Here is a 6,000-nt window from a genome sequence, read left to right on the forward strand (position 1 = left end):
GCGCTTCGTTTTACAGCAGAATAACGATCCGAAGCATACGGCCAATCTGATGACGTCATTTTCCCGTTCCTGCCACATCAAACCCCTTGAATGGCCTTCACAAAGTCCTGATCTGAACCCCATCGAAAATCTGTGGGCCATCCTCGATGCTCTGATTGATAAGACTGGTGTGACAAATAAAAGTACTTGTTTTGATGCCCTGGAGCATGCGTGGGAGGAACTCGACCAACAACACTTGCACAACCTTGTTGAAAGTGTGCCGAAGCGCTTGCAGGTGGTGTTGAAGGCTGAAGGAGGCCATACCCATTATTAAATCGTTCTTGTTTGCCTTCAGTTTGAATTATTTGAAGCTGTACTGATCTGGACACTTTATTTTGCCCCTGTTGTTTTTTGGAATATTAACTGTTTTTTATGTATCAGAAAAACTTTCTTTTTTTTCCAGCGCAAACTTAACAAAAATTGAAAAGAACATAATAAACAATATTTTAAAAATGATTACGATGTGTTTTCGTAGAATTTTAACCAAAAAAATAAAAGAAATTGAAAAAAAATAATTTGGACATTTTGCCCCTCACTGTATATCTCCAAACTGGAATGTCGTACAAAGATCAAATGTTCTAGAAAAATGTGCCAAATGGAAGAAAACAGCAATGGTTGGAGCTCATAAAATTTTAACAAAATAAGTTTTTGGATTATTGAGCTTTGTTTGAAAAATTTCACCAAATGTGACTTGAAGATCTTTTTTCATCATTTTAAAATGTTCCTAACATGGAAATATAACAACAAAAATATTTGTTCCAATACATCAATCTTTCGAGTGTAAAATGAACTTCAAAATACAATATTTTCAAAGCGATGGAAAACTCCCAACTTTTTTCAGAAAAAGTTTTCTAAAATGTTGATTTTGGGTACAATTGATCCCTAATATATGGGTACAAATGATCCCGGTATATTCTTCTTCTCAATGGATCGTGGTCATTGCTGATTACGAGATTACTAATATTTATCCAACAGCTAATCTTCATCCATCAATTATCTGAAGAAAAAGGCTAAAATAATTGATTTTCTCTTGTTTATAAAAAATTGCGCCCGTAAGTATGCAATGCCATAAGGGTTGAGAATATGCTATAGATTTTTTGTTTCTGACAATTATAGATTGTAAAATGAGAACAAACATGACCAAAATAGTCAATTAACATTCTATCTTGGGGTTTTGTTTGATTTTTTCCATGGATTAGGGCTTCCTGAATAAAGGATCAAGTCTCCCCTGACTTCAAAAATATCGCAATTTTTTTACTCCCACGAAAATGCTTCTAGTTCATCAACGGGTTCAAGTATCGTTCTAATTTTGGGAGCATAAAAACTTGAAGTTACACGCTGTCAGAAAATGTAAAAGAGTGGGAGATGCTAAATTTTTCCAAAAAGATATGGTGAAAATAAGAAAAGGGGATCAAGTATCCCCACTCTCCCCTACGGCTCCGTCTACAGTGCACAGTGGTGCAGAACATCGATCTAGCTGTACGAAATTAATATCGCCCAGGGATGAAAAGATAGACATTTGATGTCTTCAGCAACATTGTTCAGTTTTACATGGAGCATATTCTAGTATCAAAATTTTTGCCGAGGGGTCCACCGATAGCGAGATAAAAATGCTAACTTTTTATTTTTCAAATTAGGGCTTTGATGTCTTTGACAAAGTTGTTTATCTGATCAAAATACATAAGTTTGTTGAATATGTCAAAGACCTATCACTCTCAGAAGTTACAGTTAGAGTGTCTGTCCCGGAATACCCCGGTCGGGAATTCGCGGAAATTTGAAAAATTCGGGAATTCCCAATGCTCTTGAATCATAGTTTCATTCCCGGGAATTCACGAAAAGTATGAAATTATTTCTCTGGAAAAGCCTGAGTCTCCGTAACCATTCTTATTGTTCTTTTTGGAAATGTAGTCATTCAAAATTTATTGATAATATGCTGATTCCTATAGCAGTAGACATTTTGCAGCCATTTGGTACAATTTTTTTATTCAAATAGATAAGTTTAAAAAGAATAGAGCCAAAGGGGTATACGTGAAAAAATAGTCGATTTTGAGTTAACGATGCCGAACGATGCCTTCATATTTTAAACTATATTTGATGATGTTTTCTCAGATTTTCATAATTTGTTCTACATACTTTTACGTTCTAATGCAAAATACAAATTCTCGAAAATATATGGAAAATTGCCAAACACAGCAACTTAAAAGCGTGTTTTCTCGATATAAGCTTTCATGCACTTATAGCCCTTTGGCTCCAAGGGCCTTTTATGTATTTCCACAGCGTTTTCATTGAACGAAATCCCACAACACTTCGAAAAATATATGAAAAATCGCGCTGCAGGTAGGCAGACTGTGTTTTCATCAAAAGTAACATTTATGAACTTTTTTCTTTCTGTTTTTGAAAGCCAGATAAGTTTCAAAACTTAAAAATGAAGATGATATCGTTTTTTTTTTTCATATGAAGATTAAATATGTAAAGTGTTCAGAAAAACGAAAAAAGGTTGGATTAAAAAAACAAAAAACAAAAGATTTTTTTATGAACCTCTTATTGCATGAATGAATTCTTCATTTAGCTTATCCAGGTTATTTTATAGTTCGTTTGACTGTTTTAAATTTATCATTGTTGAAAACAGTTTGATTTATTTGATAAAAATAAGTTTAAAAAACATTTTGTAGAGTACATTCTCAACAAATTATCGCTTGTGTGCACGAATGGTTCAATCGAAGTGCATATATTTTATAGGTTTTTGGATATTTTCCGGGATCCCGAGAATTGCTGACCATCAGATTTCCCGATTCCCGGGAACAGGAAAATGGCCGGGAAATGGACACTCTAGTTACAGTCGAAGTGAAAAAAATCTCTTGAAAAAACGGTTTTTTTTTTAACCTGACACGTTGTAGATTGGATAAAATGGTTCGCTGTCATTGAAACAAAGTTATAACAAGCCACGATCTACAATTGTCTCATACCAGGGCCGTAGGAAGAGCGTACTCATGGGGGGGGGGGGGGGGGTTTTGGTGACCTATTTTTTTCTATGACATTTTTGCTCAAACAATGCATGAATTAAAAAAAAATATACTTATTATTTTTAAAAACTGTTTGATTGTTCATTTTTAAGTTCTTGTACATAGTTAAGTGTAAATTAGTTTTTCGTGTTAAATAGACATTTTTAAAAATACAATCCTTTAAAAACAAATCAGGAAACTTACTTTCATCGGTTGAAATCTTAAGTTTGCATCAAAATCTGGTGAGCTTTGCTTATCGTCTCTGCATCCAATACTGCACAATGGGCCCGGCCTTGATGAGATAAACAGTAAATGTATTTTTAATATTCACCGGGATGCTGACAAGAAATGGCTGTGTGCGTATCATGAACATAAGAAAAAATTTGGTGAACTTAGCTTAAGATTACGAGATGTTCTCCCGCACGTATCCGGGCCGGGCGAATCCGGGTTATTTAATTTAAAACCTGGCAAAATTCGGACAGTCCATTCTGAATTTTCAAAACAAATATAAATTGATAATATGATAAAAATACAAGAAATATTCAACAATAATAAGGAAAAAAAATTTACATTTTTTTTTCGCAAAAAAAAACACAATTAGATTTGGAATCGTCACAAAAAAATCCTGTATGTTTATTTTAATGAATCTAGTTTTTAAAGTTTAATTTTTTGGTGACAAAATTTTAAATTATAATGATGTAATTTTTTTCCAATACAATGTGAATAAATCCGAAGGTTTTTTTTCAACAAAATTTGGGCGGCCGAACCTTTCCCTATTTTTTTTTATGAACTATCCGGGCAAGTTTGGGTAAAACCGGGTAATCTGGCCAGCTTAATTCTAATTATTTGATTTGAACTTGCAATTAGTTTTTTTTTAAGAGAGCCTTCAATCTCGAAATAAAATTCTAAAAATAAATCAAACTTTCAAAGGTATGAGAAAAAGATTTAAAATATTGCAGTACAAATCGTATTTAAACTAACACGATTTATGTTAAATATTTTAGTTTGAAATTTGGTTCTTGAAAATACTGCAATATTAAAATTTAATACACCAAAACAAAAGAAATTCCCTTAATTTCTTGAAGAGAAGATACATGTTTCTTTGTCATCAATAAATTTACATTAAAAATCAGTTCCTGTTGATGTATATTTTAAACTATAATTCTATTAAATTTTAGACATTTTCGGCTGCATTGTGCAAACGAACTGACTGTGGTTAAATTCTTAAGTGTGTTTAAATTGTCATTTTGAAAATTTTATTTTGATTGTAGAATTGAATTTTGAACTTGAATTAAAAATTAGAATTTTCAATCTGTTTCGGATTATCAATACGTTTTCTGAAATGTACACAAAAACGGTTTCTAAATTTAGAAATATGAGCCAAGAATTGAATTCAGTTTTGGAACCCTCAATTATGAATCTATAATGATGATTCGAATGCTTTGGGTTTCAATGATTATTCTTTATTTCAATTATGTATTTGTATTTCTAATCCAACTTGCAAGTCTAATTAAGAAATTAAAATTTCGAATGATGAATTTATATCGCTGTTTTGAAGCATTTTTATGTTTAAATTAAGCATAGAAATTAAGTTCATAAACTTCGATTCGGAATATGACATAAAAAAAACTTAACTTTTAAAGTCAATAATTTTCAAACATAGCTTTTATTTCTATTTTTGATAATGATTCGAACCAAAAACAAGAGTCCTAAAATGGATAAGTAATCCGAAATTCTTAAACACAAATGAAATCTCTATTTTGATTGTAAGGAACCAGAAAAAAAATTAGTTTTAGGAAATGAATTATTATTCATAAGTGAGAAAATTTTGAAAATCTGTAACTGAATTCTTAACCTGGGATTGGTTTTCGAGGTTTTGAAGTCAGTTTCGAGTTGTTACTATCGAATAACCTTACTCCATCATCAAAATTTGATTAAAAATTTAAAAATTTGAAATTTTGAGTTTACAGTAGAATATCTTGATTGCTATCGAATAACCTTACTCCATCATCAAAATTTGATTAAAAATTTAAAAATTTGAAATTTTGAGTTTACAGTAGAATATCTTGATTGCTTTTGATGGACCCTCATGGGGGGGGTTTAACCCCCAAAAACCTCCACCCCCCCCCCCCCCCCCCCCCCGTTCCCGTTCGGCCATGTCTCATACATTATGATGGGTTTATAAGTTGCTAAAGCTCTATAGAAAGCATTTAGTGTATTTTATTGGCAATTTGGAAGGCGCGTCCATCGAAAAGTGCACATTTTCGCAATACCCGATTTCGATGTTTTGGGATTATTTTTGATGATAAGCAGAACCATTTCCATTTGAAATTAGTAGGGAAATCAGTGGAACTAGTAGAGATTTGAATGATTGTAAAATACACTTCTATATATATAAAACAGGGAGAGAGACAGCCCATACAGAAATGTGCGAACACGCAAAACTCTTCACTGGATCATCCGATTTGCATGCGATTTTTTTTGTTGTGTTCGTCTTCACGCGAAGAATAACACAACGGAGAGATAATTTCAAAAATGTTTTTGTGGAATTTGAAAATAAATTTTTTGTTTTTATTCGTATCAAATAAAAGTCATGGCACCCAATTTCTGTTTCATTCGAATCACCCAGAGTAGGAAAGCGCCAAAAGCAATCAAGGCTTACTGATGCTCATCCATCTTTATGATAGAAATTTTGGCGCCCATTTTCATAGCCAATGAACTCTTCACGTGGCACCAGTAAAATGGATACTTGGATGTGATTGTTAATACTTCTAATGGGGTGAAAAAAACGCTATTAGCCGGGAAGGAGCATATTTCCTCAAATATTTAGGCAACTCAAACATTTTTTTATCTGATCAACCCAAAATATGCTGGATTGCCCCTTTTTACCCGGGCATGTTCAAATCCAGGATTTAGAGCGGTGTTATTCACTTGATTTGCTAAATTAAACAAACTTCGC

This window comes from Uranotaenia lowii, chromosome 3 (assembly GCF_029784155.1).
Source record: "Uranotaenia lowii strain MFRU-FL chromosome 3, ASM2978415v1, whole genome shotgun sequence".
Classification (NCBI taxonomy): Eukaryota; Metazoa; Arthropoda; class Insecta; order Diptera; family Culicidae; genus Uranotaenia; species Uranotaenia lowii.